The sequence below is a fragment of the Mirounga angustirostris genome, unplaced genomic scaffold (genome assembly GCF_029215605.1).
Source record: "Mirounga angustirostris isolate CCGP_5_RB_7025 unplaced genomic scaffold, mMirAng1.0.hap1 SCAF_5, whole genome shotgun sequence".
Lineage (NCBI taxonomy): Eukaryota > Metazoa > Chordata > Mammalia > Carnivora > Phocidae > Mirounga > Mirounga angustirostris.
In genome coordinates, this window is record NW_026991713.1 from 68,401,171 (window position 1) to 68,421,996 (window position 20,826).

The following is a 20,826-nucleotide window of genomic DNA, read 5'->3' on the forward strand; positions in this document are numbered from 1 at the left end:
ATATAAAATAATAAGACTAATTTTCTTGGAGGACCTAAAATAGATTAAAAGCTATTCATTAATTGAAAATCACATGGAAAAGCACAATAAAAACACCAGTACAGGGGCACCTGGGTGGCTCAGATGGTTAAGCATCTGCCTTCGGCTCAGGTCATGATCCCAGAGTCCTGGGATCGAGCCCCACATCGAGCTCCCTGCTCAGCGGGGAGCCTGCTTCTCCCCCTCCCTCTGCTTCTCCCCCTGCTCATGTTCTCTCTCTCTCTCTGTATCTCTGTGTCTCAAATGAATAAATAAAAAAAATCTTAAAAAAAAAAACAGTACCTTAAGGATAATATTAACCTAGGTGGGAAAAAAAAAATCAGTTTATTTTCCTCATTCATTAAACAAATATTTATTGAGTGCCTACCATGTACCCAGTACACTTGTTAAGTGCTGAGAATAGACAAAAATCCCTGCCCTCATGGAGTTTCCATTCTAACATCATTTTTTAACAATTCAATTCATCTAACATGTATTACTTAATTATGAATACCATTAATAGAAATAAAATAGAAATAAAAAGTATGTCATAGAGAAAATAATGTACAGGGAGAAAACTATTAATAGCAAAATAGAATGTCATGTTTAGCATGCTGGTAAAAATATTTGGTAAAAATGAACAGACTCATCGTAACCAAAACATAAAGTAGACAGTGTTTACTGTCAGACAGTCATTACTATCATGATAGTATGATAGTAATGATATTAGGTAATGACATACTAAGAAATATACGTTGATTCACTGATCTAAGCAAAAGCAAAACCAAAATCTTGGGAATTTGGGAGCACAAGATCATAAGATGGAGGCCATGAAAAATAATGTTGTCAATAGGCTGGGCACTGGGGTGCCTGGGTGGCTCAGTCGTTAAGCGTCTGCCTTCGGCTCAGGTCATTGTCCCAGGGTCCTGGGATCGAGCCCCGCATCGGGCTTCCTGCTCCGTGGGAGGCCTGCTTCTCCCTCTCCCACTCCCCTCTGCTTGTGTTCCCTCTCTCGCTGTGTCTCTCTCTGTCAAATAAATAAAAAATTAAAAAAAAAAAAAAATAGGCTGGGCACTGAGTTAACTTCCTTCTCTATAAAGTGTAAGTATTTGCCAGAGCCAGATCAGGAGTTCGTGGAAAAAGAAGTTCTTGCCCCAGGCCTCCATACTGTCCTGTTCCTAAATTAAATGAGCAAATCAGTCTTCATTCTCTAATCTGAACACTTCAGGTTATTTCTGACGCATGTATGGTACAAACTGAAGAGCCCAGAGATACGATTTTCTGACATTATCCTTTACACACACACAAATAAAACAGAGTTTAAAGTTACATGTGGTTTCTAAAGCATATGCAAATTAACAGTTAATGTAATGTAATGGGGAAACTCCGGTGGAAGAACGTCTTCATCCATGGGGTTTCCCAGGAGGAGAAAGGAGGCATCTTCTGCTCTCCATTCGCCCTCAAGACAGCCCACCAACCTTCCATCATGTGCTTCAAAAACTCAAATGGCGGGGCGCCTGGGTGGCTCAGTCGGTTAAGCGACTGCCTTCGGCTCAGGTCATGATCCTGGAGTCCCGGGATCGAGTCCCGCATCGGGCTCCCTGCTCAGCAGGGAGCCTACTTCTGCCTCTGACCCTCCCCCCCTCTCATGTGTTCTCTCTCTCATTCTCTCTGTCTCAAATAAATAAATAAAATCTTTAAAAAAAAAAAAAAAACTCAAATGGCTGAATACTGGGGATAAAAGTACTGAATGGAGCACTGGGTGCTATACGCAAACAATGAATCATGGAACCCTACCTCAAAAAAAAAAAAAACCAATGATGTATGATGATTAACATAACAAGGAATCTTCTGTATTCTAGCTTGAGCACTGAGGAAATCACCTGATGCCTTTCAACCCGAGATGACATTTCAGAGCTTTCTCTGCAAAACTTAGGAGACCAGGAATCTCAAGGACAAAACACGCTCAAAAAGACCTTTTAATATGCAAATTTTGGAGCGAATGTTACTTTGGAATGAAGACACTGGAACAGTAAGGGACTGGTCCGCTCAGTATAATGATATGAAGAAGTAATTTTTGTTGGGTACAGAGAATATTAGTTGTAGAACTGTTTTTTCTTCCTCTTTCAGACAGGTAGAGGGTCGTGGAGATGGAAGCCAAGGCACTCACCTGGGGTGATAAATGGTCAGTTGATACAAAAGAGCTGGCAGAGACCACAGGAGAGTCACCTATAAAAGGGATGGTGAGGACTCTAGAGTTGGTGATATCAAAATAGATTTTGTTTGTTTTTTGTTTTTTTAAATTTTATTATGTTATGTTAATCATCATACATTACATCATTAGTTTTTTTTTTTTGAGGTAGTGTTCCATGATTCATTGTTTGCATATAACACCCAGTGCTCCATTCAGTACGTGCCCTCTTTAATACCCATCATCAGGCTGACCCATCTCCCCACCCCCTCCCCTCTAGAACCCTCAGTTTGTTTCTCGGAGTCCATAGTCTCTCATGGTTTGCCTCCCCCTTCGATTCCCCCCCTTCATTTTTCCCTTCCTAGATTTTAACATTTATGCTAGAGGCCATCTAATGCCTTCATGTGATCTTCAGGTCTGAAGTTGAGTGTAGTTGAACATATGCAGACTGAACTGAAATGCAAACAGTTCTTTGGACTGGGTAAAGATTTTTCTTCAGGTTCTTAGAGACTCAGTAGCAATCCAAAATCAGATCCATGTCAACAGAACACGATTATCAAACCCAGTTGGCTCTGCTGTTCGGATTAGGAAAAACTAATACCTTACTGTCTTGTCATGAATTTTTCCCTAATTTCAATGCTCATTCCATTCACAAAGGAAAGGAACAGTTTCCAAATCTTTTAAGAAACAACTGTTCACATTCAACATGGTTGCAAGTATGAAGAAATTCCCATTTGAAAGATGAAGATATAATTTAAATCACTAATATCAGGAAGGATTTTATAAGTAAAAAGTTAAATAAAATTTCTTTTTTTTTCTTTAAAGATTTTATTTATTTGACAGAGAGAGACACAACGAGAGAGGCAGCACAAGCAGGGGGAGTGGGAGCGGGAGAAACAGACTCCCCGCCGAGCAGGGAGCCCGATGTGGGGCTCGATCCCAGGACCCTGGGGATCATGACCTGAGCCGAAGGCAGACGCCTAATGACTGAGCCACCCAGGTGCCCCAAGAAATAAAATTTCTTTAGGTGAACTTCTTAAAGAATCTGGTATACCTTATGACTTTGAAAAGATTAAAAAAACATTCTTTTTAATCTCTGAAGATGCCAAGTTTCTAAGGCAAACTGATCTTAGCAAAACTAAAGTGCTTTTTTTCTTAAATTATACCATCTGGCAAAATGACCACTCATTCATTTAGATAGAACACAATACTCTGAATGCACAATCATTAAATATGATAGTGACCAAAGTTAAAGAATTGGGCTTTGTTTCATTTTGTGGAAGAAAAAGTTAAGATATCAGAATGATGGTATTTGAGTACATAAAGGAGTCATTGAGGCAGCATTAAACACTCTTGGTGGTAAGGAAGATTAGAAAGGACAGGATTCCTGTTCCAGGCGGTCAGATAACTAGATAACCATGACTAGGCATATAAATGGCCCAGGCTGAGGTGACCTGCCAGATAAATAGCGTTGCTCGCACTGAGTAATCTCCAAGAAAAAGAGCCACGGGCAGAAACTTTTTTTTAAGTGTAGTTATATCAGACATTTTTACATCTTTCTCTAATGTCCAGGGTCCCGAAAAAAGCCCACATTTCAGGCTATAAATGTTCCCTTATCACAACCTCTTCATCTTGTCTTTATCTAAAAAAAGAACTAGCCAAATTCAATGGATTATAGTTTCCAAATAAGATAACAATTTTAAATGAGATTGAATACAGATTATTAACACATGAAAATCATTCTAATAAAATTTTCTGCTGCACTGTTATTCCCATTTCAGAAAAGTGGGATGACTCATTCTGATGTCTTCTCAGCTAATTTGTATTTTTCTCTATTCTATAGTCAATAATTCTCTCTTGTACTCAATTGACCTCATGTCCTCAAAACTCAGTTTCTTAGAAAAGTTCTTATTAAAACATCAGCAAAAGCAGTAATTAGTAATGCTTGGGTGACCTTTTCCCATCCAAAACTAGAGAAACCAAATTTTCTTTTTCATAATTTCATGGTATCCACTTTCCTTGACTTGTAGCCAAAAAAAATACAATACTTATTCTGAAAAGGACCTGCTAAGTAGCACCAAGAGAGGTCTGATAAATATTTTATTCTTGTTCTAAATGTAACTGGAGTCCACAAAATCAAGTAAATTTCAGGAGACTTGAAAACTGGCAAGAATAAAGTTACTAATGTCACAGTTTTAAAATTCCATCAATGCCTCATCAGTTTTCCAGAAAAGGTCAACCAGAAAATAAAGATTTTCAATCCTTTGGTCTGCAATTTAGTAGAAATAATTTATTTGTAGCATTTGTTTTTCTATTTAAAAGTACTTCTGTGCATTTGTCTTTGCTAAGCTACTGCCGGCTTTTAATCATTTATCCAGTTTTTCACGATAATGTCAAAACCTTATTTCCCAAAGTGCAAGCTACTATTTTTATTTAATGTCATTTGAGTAATTAAGGTTTGTTCTCTAATTTATCGATTTAATGGAAGTGTTAAATAGCACTAAATCTAGACCTGGCTCCTCTGCGTCACCATATATCCCTTTAACTTCTGAAACATTGATATTCACCTTTGGGTGACACTACTGTGATCTCTCTGATTCCAATACCCTCATACCCCCACGCCTTCTTTCTCCACAGTGGAAGCCACTGGATATCCTGGATATCCAGTCTTATCGCGGGCTTCAGACCAATAGCGTTGTCATGAGAAGAGAACTTCTGGAGCACCCAGATAGCAAGCCAACTTTGTTATTAGTCCAACTCTGATAACTGACTCTTTGGCAAGTTTTAACAACCAGGCTTCTGCCTTGTTCCTGAAATCAAGTTTCAGTTGATCTTCTAGATGTGGCTAACTGGGTCCCTTCTCACTTTCCTCTGTGCCTGGGTCTCTGTCCTGATGAAACCATTACATTTGAAAAAAAAAAAAAAAAGAAACCATTACATTTGTTCTCTGTATACCACAGAGTACCTTCCTGAATGGTTTTCCCTCCCAATATCTGCAGTTGGCCCTGGCCCCACAGCCCATCCCATCCTCAACCTCTTCTACTCAAGGGCATGTCTAGTTCCAACCTCAGATTGGATTCAATAAATTATAGGATATCTATATGATGGGAAACCATACAACAAATTGTGTTATCTTATAATACTTAACAAAATGGGAAGAATACAGAAACAAAATTGTATTCTGATTAGTCAAGAGTGATGGAATGGCAGACAATTCTAATTTTCCTTTTCGTATCTTTCTACCACTATCTCTTTTTTTTTTTAAAAAAAAGACTTTATTTATTTATTTGACAGAGAGAATGAGAGAGAGAGCACATGAGAGGGGGGAGGGTCAGAGGGAGAAGCAGACTCCCTGCCGAGCAGGGAGCCCGATGCGGGACTCGATCCCGGGACTCCAGGATCATGATCTGAGCCGAAGGCAGTCGCTTAACCAACTGAGCCACCCAGGCGCCCTCTCTACCACTATCTCTATCTCCATCTCTAGCTCTATGTTTTTCATTTGGTTCTATGCTTTCTAAATGTTCTATACTAAGCATCAATTGCTTTTAAAATAACCTTAAAAAAAAGGAATTAGGATGTAAAATAATTTTAAAGCACGAGGGTACCTTCAAGTATAATAAGGGATCTGGCTGATTACTCTTTTAATGTCTTAATTAATCAACAGCGATGATTTCTCAGAAGAGATGTGCTTAATGCTACAATCTCTTAATCTACCTCTGCGTGGTGCCTGCTCCCCTCCTCAGATCACTGCCCCAGCAGGTCTCTAAACTGAATCTTAAGGAAAAAACAAGCAAGTAAACAAACCAATACACCAAAAACCAAAAACACTGTATCTAATTACCCTATTCAAATGCAGTATGCTGCGGTAATCTCCACCAGAAGATTTTTATTGCAGTTAGAAGAATCAGACACTTTGAGAATAGACTGAGAAAACTGTAGGTGGTCTCCAAATTGCATAATACAAACTCATCCTCAACTCGTACCCAAACAGTTCAACAAGAAAGGATTAGTATAAACACTTAATGAATGCTTACCAATTTTTTTTTAAAGATTTTATTTATTTGACAAAGAGAGACACAGAGAGAGAAGGAACACAAGCAGGGGGAGTGGGAGAGGGAGAAGCAGGCTCTCCGCCGAGCAGGGAGCCTGATGTGGGACTCGATCCCAGGACGCTGGGATCATGACCTGAGCCGAAGGCAGACACTTAATGACTGAGCCACCCAGGTGCACTGAATGCTTACCAATTTTGACCAGCTTTATATTAATATACCTATGAGGATAAAATGAATATATATGAATCCTTATGACAAACCCCTTCAAAGTTAAAGCAGTTTGTATAAGGTGACATACCTACATAATGGCAAATCCAGCTGCGACTGCCTCTGAAGTTTATTTTCTTTCTAAAACACTCCTTAGGACTAAGGATTATGCTGATTCAAGACAGGACAATTAAAGAGAATTATGTAAAGTACCTTGCACTGGGCTGGGCATTTAGCAAGTGGTCAATAAATAGTTCTTTTTACAGTTGCTGGAAGTTTTTTTTTATACATTCTCACTTCAAAAAGAAATGTGGGGCAAATACATCTAAAATGAATTTCAAACATCGACTGTTAATTGAATTAACTTATTAAGAAATACAAAACACTATTTCCCATATGATTCCAACATGCTGAATTCATGATGTTGTAAGTTCCTGTTGATTCAGAATGATCAAGAAATAAGGCTGCTTAGCGTTGCTACTTTAGAATGCGTATGTGGACTACCAGAGTTTTACACTGCACACAATAAAATCCCCTAACATCTACTGAAAATAAGTTTATTTCTTTGATAGTCCAGAAGACAGTTCAGAATCTTTCATAAATTATGATCATAAATTTCCACTGTGGTCTAGACTGAGAACCCATCAGTAAAGATATTCAGTAAACCGTGCTCTAGATAACCCAACTTTTACTTCATGCCTTACAAGGCTCATTGCTATTGGATGCCTTCAGTTCGAGCCAAGGGAAGTATTTTAGATTTCCTAATGAAACATATTCAGGACCAGACCTGAAGCAATAGGAGTCTAAACAAAACAGTATAATAATCAGCTGCTCTATGTGGTTGAATTAGAACTTGTATGGAATTCTCAACAGTCTAAAAAATTCTTGTGTGAGGACAGGGGCTTCGTTCTCAAGATCTTTTTTATGTAGCCACAATGCTTGTTATCTGCATATCACATATATTTGACAAACACCCACTGGCCGATAGTACCCCATGCCAAGCGGAAGCTGATTGCTCTCTTCTTTGGCTGGAGTAAGAATCTGGATGTTCTGAAATCAGTAAGATAGGTTACTTTTCCAACTACTTTTAAGGCCACTTTCGTCTTAAAGCCAATCCTACTTCTGTAGATCTCGTCAGACTCTGGTTCTATTGCAAATGCTAACAAATCAGTTCAGGAGTTGAATTTCAAGAAAAATATCATGTAAGAGGAGCAGTCTCTTAGAATACAACTAACCACTGTGCTGGACATTGTGAAGTAAGTCATCCAACACCAACATCACATGGCGCTCTCGCCCACAGAAAACTGTTTAAGGGGGACACTGCATTAGGTCAACAAGATCAACTCACTCCTAGGACTCTGGAGTCACTATTTTCCTCCCTCCAAGGTGTCTAAAGTGGATTACAGATGAGATGAAAATAGCTTCCCATTCCACAGCCAGATCTAGGCCAGGTCTAGAAATGTGGGGTTCAAGTAGGGTCTATTATTATCAATTATTACTAAGGTAGAATCTATTATTAATCATAATATATCCTGAAAGTCCAGCTTGATGTTAAAATACCCAGGAGGGTATTTTAAAAATTACAGCTGTAGTACTAAGAGAAAAATAACACCATTAAAAGAATATTAAAAAGTCATGAGAACTCAGATTCATAAGGGAAGAGTGAGGAAGTACTTCAAATATTAACTCATCTGGAGGGAAAGATAAAGATTCTGTTTTCACTTGTTAAGCTTCAGATACCATTTAAGCAAACAGTAGAATTTAGGAGAAAATTCAAAGCTATGAAGTATGTGTCTGTGTGAAGTATATATTTAACAGTTGCCTTCATAGAGATGACAGCTGATACATTGAGAATAGACAAGAACAACAAGAGAGAAAGTGTGGACAAAGGTAACAGGCTAAGAGCAAAACCTCAGGAAATGCCCGTATCTAGTAGGCTAAAAAGAAAGGCAAGCACACAAGGAGCTGTCAAGTAAGAGGGGAAATGGAATAATTTGTGCCTTGAAAGCTAAGGAAAGCAAACATTTCTACAGTGCAGTTCTGGGCAGTCATTTAAAAATGCAGTGAGAGATTGAGGAAGATGTGGACTGAGAAAAGATTGAATCTGGCAATGCTTTGGTCAAAGTACTTTAAATTACAAAAGGGAAGGAGGATTTATGTAATAATCTGAAAGGCAATCTCCTGAAGAAAAAAACGAACGTGAGGTTCAATCTTATAGGACATTGAACTGGGAAGCAACTTGGACCAAAGCCACCCTCTCAGAGTCTATGTGATGAATCTCATTTTGAATTTTTCTCCTGAGTAGCTTCATCTCCTTGTACACAGAACAATATGGTTGCCTGACTCAAAAACAAATTACAGGACAAAACAAAAAACCCACCACAAACTGAAACGTCCCTATCTTAATACAAACTCATTTGAGAATCTGACAAGCTGATCAGCTGCAGTTCAGCTAATGAGTTGACAAGCCATGGGTCATGCGCATATTCCAAGTCTAATCAACTGCAGTAGGAGTCAGGACAGGGTATGATCATGGCCGCCAAGGCCTTGAGCAGAGGCAACAGACTGAGACAGAATTCCGAAAGGGTGTGTAAGAGGAATGGACTGCAAAAAAAAAAAAAGAGTTTGTCTCAAGCAACCTAAAAGTGTCTGTTATAATTTAATCAGCATTTCAAAACATGGAGGCACCTACACCATACTAGGCACTAAAAACTGAACCTAAATTTAGTTTTTTCCTAAATGTCAGCAGCATAGGAGACCAAAGAAGTTGAGGACAAACATATAATTACTAACTATGAACAATATGACAACTACCATATAAAAGTGACAAGATGACTAGAGGGAATAAAAATGCATTTGTAGAGGAGGGGATATTTCTGCTGACCTCTGAAAATGAGTAGGATTTCAAACAGAAATGGGGAAAAAAGAGTGACAGAGATAAGACCCCCCCTTAGAAGACACTGTCTCTGCCGCTAGGCTGAGAGCCTCTGAGGGTAAGAAATATTCTCCACTCACCTGTCTTACTAGTGCCTAGTATACTATCAGCCACAAAGCAGCACCTCAATCAATATTAATATTTTAACATTAAATATTACGAGAAAGTTTGGGGTCTATTCATAAGACAAGTGTATCTAGTACTTGAAGAGTAGTCAGAGGTATAAATGGAAGGGTAAGTTTATGGCCATATTACAGAAGGTGCTGGTCATAAACTAAGCACTGGACCTCAACATGGTGTAGGCACTATTATTGCCTGGGAAATAAAGAGACTAAATTATAGGTGCAGATCTGTCAAAAGTTCCCTCAGCTATTCCTCATCTATAACATGAAGCTGGCAAATTCTCTCTAAGCATCTCGGACAGCTGCTGTGAGAACCAAATTTTAAAATGTATGTTAAAGATGGTGTTATTGGGGCGCCTGGGTGGCTCAGTCGTTAAGCGTCTGCCTTCGGCTCAGGTCATGATCCTGGAGTCCCGGGATCGAGTCCCGCATCGGGCTCCCTGCTTGGCAGGGAGTCTGCTTCTCCCTCTGACCCTCCCCCCTCTCATGCTCTCTGTCTCTCATTCTCTCTGTCTCAAATAAATAAATAAAATCTTTAATAAATAAATAAATAAATAAATAAATAAATAAATAAATAAATAAATAAAATCTTTAAAAAAAAAAGAGGCAGATATTTCAAAATCAGTTTTATATCTATTGTAAACTCTACAAAGGAATTAAAAAAGGCCAAATTATTTTCATAATATTGACCCTAATATTACTTATGAAAAAGGGCCTTCTAAATCATAAAAGAAAGATTAAAATTATATCAAGTAGGGCACCTGGGTGGCTCAGTCATTAAGCGTCTGCCTTCGGCTCAGGTCACGATCCCTGGGATCGAGTCCCGCGTCGGGCTCCCTGCTCGGCGGGAAGCCTGCTTCTCCCTCTCCCACTCCCGCTGCTTGTGTTCCTACTCTCGCTATCTCTGTCTCTGTTAAATAAATAAATAAAATCTTTAAAAAAAAAAGATGGTGTTATTAATTTTTGTATCCTCCACAGCGTGCATCCAGGAACTATGCCCGGTGAATATTTAATGACTTTAATTTCTCTGTAAACTGTGAAACTATTCAAATGTAAGAAATGTTCAAATCCTTACAATTAATCAATCTATTGAATTTAGTAGATAGTCAATAATGATTTGTTGCACTGAGTGATTTTTTTCATCTTGGCATATATTTCCTACAAATATTGCCATGTAAATTCTATTCAAGAACTGGGCATTGAAAATCTGTGACATATAAGAGAACCAGTTAGAAACTAGGGGTACAAAGATGAACCAGCCACCATTCCCTCCCTCAAAGAACTTATAATCTAATAAGGGATATGAGGCATCTATACAGATACATGTAATATCAAGGAACACTATGAAAATAGAAATTTGAGTAAAGTACTTGGTGTGATAGCTGTTTCCAAGATGGCTTCCATTGATTCCTTTTCTCCTTGCGTGCCCCTGTCGTTTTCTTGGCAAGGAATAAAGCCTTTTCCCTCATTTCCTTGAATCTGGGCCGGCCTTTGAATTCAGTAACCAACAGAGTACAATGCAAGCGACAGGATGCCAGTTCCAGACCCAATCTCTAAGAGGACCGGCAGCCTCCAACTTGTTCTCTCTGAGGCCTCAGCCTTCATATTAGAGGCTGTCATGCTGTGAGAAACCAAAGCCCTGGAGGACAAGGTCCCATGTGGAGATGGAAAAGGCCAAGAAGCACTGAGGTGCAAAAATTTTGAGTGAAGAAGTCATCTTGGAAATGGACCCTCCAGTCTCGGCGACTCTAGTTGATGGCATATCCAGGGAACAATGTGGCTGAGCCCTTCCAGAATTTCTGACCCACAAAATCATGAGCAAAGTAAAATTGGTATTCGAAGCCACAAAGTTTGGGTTAGATTTTTACGTAGCAATAGAGAAGTGAAATATATGGAGCCACAAAAGAGAAATTAACTCCAAAGTAAAAAACAGGGAGGAATTCATGGAAAGGGAGTTTTGAAAAACAAGTAACATTTGGATGCAAAAAAAGAGCTAAAGGGGATTATCATTTTTCATAGAGACATGAGCATAAAACAAGTTATGGAGGTGAGAAAATCTATCATATTTAAGTAATGGCCAAAGAGTTAGGTTGATTTAAATATGAAATATATAAGAGAAATTTTTGAGAAATTTTTAGTGGGAATAAGATGTGTTCAAGATCAAAAATGTGTTCGGGGCGCCTGGGTGGCTCAGTCGGTTAAGCGACTGCCTTCGGCTCGGGTCATGATCCTGGAGTCCCGGGATCGAGTCCTGCATCGGGCTCCCTGCTCGGCAGGGAGTCTGCTTCTCCCTCTGACCCTCCCCCCTCTCATGTGCTCTCTGTCTCTCTCATTCTCTCTGTCTCAAATAAATAAATAAAATCTTTAAAAAAAAAAAAAAGATCAAAAATGTGTTCAAGGTCAGAGTAAGGTATCAGAACTACACCCTGCAGCTAACTGGGTGATGAGACTTTTAAGCAGTGAAGTGTCATAATATCTTCTCATCTCTCCCTAGCTCCCACCCAAGCCCAGGTCTCCATATGTTAAGACTTCTAGGATAGCACTGGATTTGTCTTTGTCCTTCCATTCTTGCCCTGTTACCCTTCTACCCTCGTTTCTGACACAGCAACTAATATGGTCATCTTCAAATATAAACTGGGTTATGTCACGCCCTACTCAAAATGCTTTAGAAATTGCTATCATATTCAGAATGAAATTCAAACTCCTTACCATGGCCTCTGAAGAGTGCCCACATAATCTGGTTTCTGCCTGTTTCTCCAAACTGTTCTTCTACTCTCTACCTTCCACATTCCACCCCATCTATATTCATCTTCTTCCTGCTTCTGGAACATACCAAGTTCATTTCACCTCTATGCCTTTCACTTGCTACTCCCTTTGCCTGGATGATTTTTTTGGTCTCTACTAAAATCTCATCTCTTTAGACAGGCCTTCCCATCTAATAAAGTGTTCCCCCATCCCATTGCTCTTTATCTCATTAAACTGTTTTATTTTCTTTCATGGCCTTGATCAACATCTAATATTGTATTACACATTTTTTTAAATTATTTCCCTTCCTAGTATAAAAGCGACACAAGACAGAGATTTTATTTATTTTATTCACCACTGTATCTCTAGTACCTAACAGTGCCCAAAGCATTGTACATATTCAATAAATATTTTATGAATGAATGAGTATCAGAGCTACACTTTAGGAGAAGTGCACACACACACAAAAAGAGTTATCATAGAAGGCCTGAACATCTATCCTTCAAAAGGCCTGTTTGCAAAGCTGGCCCTTGGCTGGCATGTGGGAATTTAGATTTTGAAAAGGTTCCCACCATTCTATAACTAACAAGGCCATCTCACTGTATCTAAAGTTTTTGTATAAATAGTATGGCTTACGTTGAACACCTGCTTTCCCTTTGGGAGTCTGGAATTTGGCTGCGTATCAGGCAGAGAATGCTTATGTGACCAGCTCCCAATAAAAACTGTGAGCACTGAGTCTCTAATGTGCCTCCTTGGTCAGCAACATGTCAGACATGCTGTTGCAACTCCTTGCTGGAGGAATTGTGTCCTATTGTGCCTGAGCACTGGGAAAAAACTCTTGAAGGCTGTGCCTGGTTTCCCCAAGATTCTGCTCCATGTATCTTTTCCCTTTACTGATTTTCCTTTGCTTTTTTTTTTTGTTTTTTTTTTATTGCTTTTCCTTTGTATCCTTTCAACATAATCACATCCATTGAGTACTAACATACAAGCCTGTGAGTCCTCCTGGTGAATCATCAAAACTGGGGTTGGTCTTGGGGACCTCCCAACACAAGGAATATTTTACCAATAGCTTATGAGATGGATTTAAAGACTGAGGTAATTATTGGCAAAGAGACCAATTAGGAAAGAGGCTATTGCAATGTCCAAGAGAGACATAGGATGGCAGCAGTTGAAGCAAAAAGAGATAATTATGTGAGTATATTGTCCCAAGGGAAACTTTTACAAACTTTTAAGGTAAGACACTAGATTACAAAAGGTTAAAGAATGAAGGAGAACTAAGGAAGATGAAACACTAAATGTAGCCTACTCTTTTTTTTTTTTTAGGATTTTATTTATTTATTTGACAGAGAGAGACAGCGAGAGAGGGAACACAAGCAGGGGGAGAGGGAGAAGCAGGCTTCCCGCTGAGCAGGGAGCCTGATGTGGGGCTCGATCCCAGGACCCTGGGATCATGACCTGAGCCGAAGGCAGATGCTTAATGACTGAGCCACCCAGGCACCCCTAAATGTAACCTACTCTCAAATAATGGTGGAAAACAATAAGACAGTATGGATAGTCTGGTTATAAGAAAATTATATATTAGAGTAAGTGGTTATGAGTACACTTGAAAAATCAGGTGGAAAGATTCAAGATTCAAGAGGTATTTTCCAAAGGAAACACTAGGAGATAGGCTTAAGAAGAGAAATAAGATAAAGAATATAAATGCAAGTTATTCTGTAAACTGAATGAGAGCAGGGACATTTGTGTGTTTCGTTCACTAGCATATTCCAAGCACAGAGAAGAGTACCTAATACATGGTATACACTCAACAAATGGTAAGGAAAGAAGAAAGATCATATGAAAAACAGACAAATCTTGAAGTATGGAAGATAGAATAGAGAGACACCAAATATGATTGATTATTTCATACCTTTCAGTACAGTACAAGGGTACTAGATGTAGAAGAGGATGGTCCTTGAAAAGAATAGGTAATGGCCATGATCATCTCTCTGGGGAAAGCATAAAGGAAGTGATAAAAGAGTAGCAAAAATAAAGCACTGTCTTCCCACCCAGATTTCCCCTTTAGATTAAAAAAAAAGTCAAAATTTTAAAATACCTTTAGAATATATATAACATGATACTTAGTTGAACTGAACTGATTCAATGCCTTCTTTAATAGTATTCATAAGAAAATAACCATTAGATAAATTCCTTATCTCTAGGCCTAAAATCTGATAAAAACAAAAAACAAGACACACTTTTATCTTAAACCCACCTACAATGGCAGGACATACAAATAGATCTTCACTTGCGCTGTGAGAGAAAAGGTATTTTTCACCACGTAGGGTGAGATTTATTGACAGGTTGTCAATAGTAGTCTTAGAGTCCAGACCAAAGTGTGGAAATAGTCTACTTTGTGTAGAAGTTGCAAAGAGAACTGTTAGTATTTGAAAGGAAAACACCAAAAATTAAGCTTCAGTTTATTTTATAACTGATTTGAAAATAGAACACTAAAAATCAGTCTATAGTCCTACATTAAATGTTACGTTCCTCCTTTTTCTGAGTATCACAGAAGGTGTCACAGATGCTGGGCTACATATCCCGGATCTTCCCCTTCAAGGCAGGTGGACTTACTTCCCAAGCCGCTGCGAAGGTTGTCAGCTGACAGCTTTCAGTCCCTTCAAGAATGGCCCTTTTCTGAAGAGAGCTGCCTCACCCAAGGTCATGCTCCCTTCCCAAAGCAGCCAGAGACCAATGGTTGCTTGGGAGGTGAAAGATTTACCCGTTGTTCTGAGATTGAAATGTAAGTGAATCTCTGTATTGCTATTTTCACAATTTCAGCTAAGTAGTTATTATAGGATATCCCCCTCAATTTTTTTTATTAAAAAAATGAAATGAGAGAAAGCATAAATCTGCTTTCAAACAAAACTATTCCAGTTCCACAATTAATTATTACATGAGCTTGGGCAACTTAAATTCTTTAATCCTCAGTTTCTTCATTATTAAAGAAAAGATAACAGTACCTATCTTATTAAGTTCTTGTGATAATAAACGAAGGTGATATGCAAAAAAGTACATGGTAAGAGCTCAACAAACATCACTTCCTTTCTCTCCATTCATTCTCAATGGGACATGAGTTTAGAGTTGCCTTCCCATAGCAGCCATAAATTTGCATTGATGATGCAAACTCCTAATAATGAATACCATGCAATTATAAAATGGCTGTATGGCTAATGGATGACATATCTGATCAGTAAGGTATGAGAATGCATACCTTATAGAATCTCATACATAATAGAAACTTACCACTTACGGAGCATTTACAACATGCCAGGTACGAAGAGTTTTGTATTTTATTGAATCCTCAAAACAAAACTATGAGATAGGTATCATGTCTCTTTTGCACATATGAAACTGGTGATGCTGAGAAAGTAAGTAAACCGTTCAAAGCTACACATCTATTAAGTGGCAGAACCAATACTGGAACTTAGTGTTTCTGCTAGATCTAGGCTCTCATATTATACTATAAGATATAGTATAATATCCTATAATATTCCACAGGCTGGCTCCAATTAGAGGCTACCTCTGGCATCCCAGCTATCCAAAGACACACAGAACCATCTTAGGGACCCTAGCCTGCAGGGCAGAGCAGAGAGAAGGAACCCATAACACCTGACGTGACCTCTGCTGCAAAAGAAACACATGATCTCACCTCCAGGAGTACAAACTCATCTGTAATTCCACAGCCCCTTTGCTTCCGTATTTAGTCCATGGAAGCGGTCTTCTCATCACTGTTGTCTTTGAGTAGATTGGTCTTTTCCTGGGTATTGCAGCTACCCCCACCCTCACTCTGACCCCCAGTGAGTGTAACTTCTGCTGCCCCTTCCTGCCCTCCAGGCCTGGTGGTGAGAAGCAGCCCATCAGAGCTGCGGGCATCAGAGTGCACGTCTCTCCTACAGAAGGGGCCCCTGTTCTGGGATCCCACACATGCACTGGCCGAAAGGCATGGCAACAAAGCAGATCAAACCCCAAGACTCTGGCTGCACCTTCTTAAAGATATTTGGTTTAGTTTCCTATAAAAGCCCCCATATCTGCCACCAAAGTCTGCCTTCCTACTGTTTAATCTTTCATGATGCCATCATCACAACCTGCAATCATTTGTTTTAATCAGTTTTGTGTGCACTGCAGGCAATAGCAGGAAGAAAAGTATATTCTTTGTGCTAAGCCTGCATTAATCATCACCCTCCCTGAGGAATGGCTATTTATAAGACATGAAATAACATAGAACAAATACTCCTCTTGAGTAATGGATTCTAGCTTTGTCCCAAGGAGTAGTGCTGATTCCTGCTTTGGGAGAGAGTGACCACAGAAGCGGCCATTCAACCCCTCATTGAAAATAGGTGAGGCCCTTAAATCTCTATTAAGAGCAAATGAACAGTAGGGAGGGAAGTCGCATCCTATTCTTTTTGAAGCTCATGTGTTGACAACAAGCCTACCCGGGTGTGGGGCACCTTGATCTCAGACAATGTGCTTACAGAGCCAGGCTTGACTAGGACCATTACACACAAAGCTGAATTGTTCCCACCAAAACAGGCCATGTGGCCACCCTGCTCTCAAGTGACTGTGTTTGCTGCCACTCCGTGAGGTGTTTTTTGGCTCACTGCCTTGCTTTTACAAATGGGATGGGACAGGAAAATTAAAACAGTAGGAGTAGAGCAAGAATATGGGAGATGGCTGAGACAACTGTTTGGAAGATTCCACTTGAATGGGTATTTCCCTACCATAAAATGGTTGTCTCTCAGGGAGGATACTGGGCCAAGATCACTCATCCTCTCATCAAAAGAAGCCTTTACTAGAGGCCGTGAAACTAGCATGGATTTCTGGAAATGCTAGAGAGAACTGAACAATAGTTATCACTAAAACTAAGATTGTAAATTTTAAAAAAAAATGACTTTTTGGGAAAGTGGGTTTGAATGGATTTTTTAATCCTATTCAGAATCTGTTTATCTAATAAATATTTAGCAGTAATACAATGGAATATTAAATAGTTACCTGAAACTCCCCACAGAAACTCATGAAAGCCTTTTAACTAATAAGCAATAGACTAATCATGTTTTGTAAGAATGAAACAATTATTTTGGCTCTTTGCTGTCAATATGGGTACATTCTAGCTCCTTTACTAATGGAATAGGCCAATCCTACCATGTTTCCTTCCTTAGGACAGATTTGGTTGACTAGCTCCTTGGTTTTGTTTCTTTTGTCCTGGGATCTGTGTTACATTTTCATAATCAGAATTATCTTTCATATTATTGTTAGATTCCAAGGAAGGTGATATGTATAAAGCCACACAATTTTAGAAATGGGCTGCCAGGGTCTCCACATGAAATGGAAATCCAAATGATCCATTCCCTTATAACCATTCTCATAGCTACTCTTTCTTAAGTCAGCCTGAAAAAGGCAGTAATTGCTTTGGAGAATTTTGTTTAGCTGATTGGCTAGATGTTGGCTCATATCTTCATTGTTTTTGCTGGACTTGATTAATAAAATTCCAAATCATGAGAAGTCTATTCTGTCCTCAGTATTAAGATCTCAGTGATTTGGGAGTTATTTTTGGCAGGCTTTGAAATGAAATATGGTGGTAAAGAGATACGAATTGTATACTTAATCTTTATATGTACATATAACACCTCAAGAAGACACATAAAAAAAAAAACAAGAAATATGTGAACCAGGCCATTTCAACAATGTTTCCCTTGTTAAATACATGTCTCCAGAATAACTAAAATCAATTCTTGAGAAAATGTAATATGACTGTTGACCTATTTTTTCCCTCATTTATCTAATGAAGCTTATTTGTATGGATTCAATCATTTAAACACACTCAAGTTTTACATAGAAAAGGGGCAAAAATATAGAACTCTGCTTCTTTTTATAATGAAATACAAAAACCTCAGTTAGAAATTTGAGGACAAAGGAAAATAGTCCAAAAACTTGAATGAGACCTTTGTATTTTTAAAAAAGCACACCAAATCAAAATGGTCTTATTACACTGTTTCAACCTCAGCATCGCCTAACTAAGTAAAAATAGATTCCAGAACTGATACGAGCTCTGGTTATGAGAGCAGATGCTGCGGAGAAGTGAACATCTTTATCGTGAGTCTTTGTTTTCTTCTCCAAATATCTGAAACAAATAATTTGCCTGTTCCGAGATCTTAAAATCTCCAACTGATCACTGATTTTGAATAAACTGCTATATTCAGCACATTCCACAAGACGGTGCTCTATCCCTAGGAAGAAGAGCTTCCTTTATCTATACAGCTAAACTACACAATGTTTATGCTCACTGACCCAAAGTGAATTTAAGATCGACTTTTTACAAATGAAACTTCTAAGAAATGAGAAAGCTCTTGAAGTAATTCTAATAAAATTTGTGAGACAATGAAAATTAATGCTTCCGTAAAGTGCAAACGTCTTTAAACTGCTCTCAAAATCAGGGTTAAGGTAACCTGATCAATAGAAACATAAGGATATGCAATTTCAAACATTCCAGCAGTCACATTAAAAAGCAAAAGAAAGGGGCACCCGGGTGGCTCAGTCTCTAAGCGTCTGCTTTCAGCTCAGGTCATGATCCCAGGGTGCTGGGATGGAGCCCCGTATGGAGCCCTGCTTCGAGCCCCGCATCTGGCTCCCTGCTCCGCGGGAAGCCTGCTTCTCCCTCTCCCACTCCCCCTGCTTGTGTTCCCTCTCTTGCTGTGTCTCTCTCTGTCAAATAAATAAATAAAATCTTTAAAAAATAATAATAATAATTTTTTTTAAAGTTAAAGAAAAAGTGAAATGGATTTTAATATCTTACTTAATCAATATATCTAAAATATCTCCAGATGTAGTCACTATATATATTATTAGCAAAATATTTAATTAGTAAAATATTTTACATTTTTTCTTTGTATTCATTCTGGTGTGCACTTTCCACTTCTAACACATCTCAATCACACTAGCTTCATTTCAAGTGTTTAAGAGCCACATATGGCTAGCCTATTTCACCTAGCACCAAACTTAATTTCTGATTAAAAAAACTAAACATTCAGCCTATATGTCTTAGATCACACAACATTTACGAACAAAAATGAGAGTAGATTTTTTTTTCTGCTGCTTAACAATGACACAAAGAAATGCACAAATGTTTTTTGCTATAAGTCAGATGAAAAAAATTGGTTTAAATTATCTTCATCTCAATAATCTTCGAACTGAAGAATTACCTATTGATATAAAATAAAATAAATCCTAGCCATATTAAATAATACCTGTTACTGACACAGCCCAGCATGAAATATATAGGAAAGTATCATTAGACCAAAAGTTTTAACTGTCACGTACATAAGATGGATGGTACATGTCTCCCATATGATTTTCTCAAAAAGCATTTAAAAAGTGGATTTAATCAGTATCTCATCATCATGGGTCTTGGAATTCTCTATTTAACCAGTTCTGAGAGTCAGAACTTTCAGAATCACAGATAGCAAAATTATAAATGGCCTATTTATCACTCCTCTCTTCATAATATATTGAATTTCTACATGAAAAATGGGAAATTGATACAAAAGCATTCTTCACAAAAATGAAAAGGCTTGACTTCTCACTAACCCAGAAGATCCTGAAAAGAGGCTGGGTTTTATTTTTCTTGTCAAGCAGGAGCACAAGTTTAAAAGACACCCTTATTTCTTTTACAAGATGTGTTTATGAGAGCCATGAAATGCAATCCCTTTGAGAAACTGCGGCGGCCAGAGGTCACACCACTCCGGCTTGGTGGAAAATGGCTGGAGAAAAGCATTGTCCCTGGGTCTGTGGACCAGGCTGCAGAGAAACCTGCACCCAGTTCCACTACCTGGCACCACTAACTGAAACTGGGCAACATCACTTTTTCTTTAGGAATTGCACACCCAGAAGGAGCTAGCATTCATCTGTAATTCCTAGTGTTGCCCACGCTTCTGCAAAGCCTCACCTACCTAATTCTGCAAGACAACTGAAACTGGACATGAACACGCTTCTGCAAAGCCTCACCTACCTAATTCTGCAAGACAACTGAAACTGGACATGAGTAACTGAGAAGCTGATTTTTTTTTCTGCACAGGAAAAATAAGAGGGATAAAAATTCAAGTTAGTGAGAAATTAAATTCAAAAAAAGTCCTTTAACCATGTAACATGGTTGGTTAGATGTTGTTCTGTTTCAGTAATAGTATGTAGTTCAAGTTATAAAAAGTAATAAAAAAGAAAAAAAAAACACATGAAGAAAGAAAACAATGTCTTAGAGTATCATATACACTTATGATTTATAGGAAACTTCACATCCCCCTAACTGTTCGATCCTCAAAAAATTGCAGAATTCAAGTCAGGTAATATTATTTCATGTTATAAATGAGAAGACTAAGACTCAGAAAGTCTCCTAGTCAAAGCTGATGAAATAAGGGGGGGAAGATTCTACTAGAAAAATATTACAGACACCCTCAATGACTCGAAGGAAGCTTTCATTTATATTTCCTACATATGAATCATTCTTCTGTCTTGGTGGAAACAGAT

The 20,826-nt window shown here is 38.5% G+C and overlaps 1 protein-coding gene across 2 annotated transcripts in view; it reads right to left on the minus strand.

Moving 5' to 3' along the window:
* Positions 1 to 20,826, minus strand: part of TMEM117 (transmembrane protein 117) — a 502,044-nt gene that overhangs the window by 406,970 nt on the left and 74,248 nt on the right. The gene's annotated exons all lie outside the window — the stretch shown is intronic.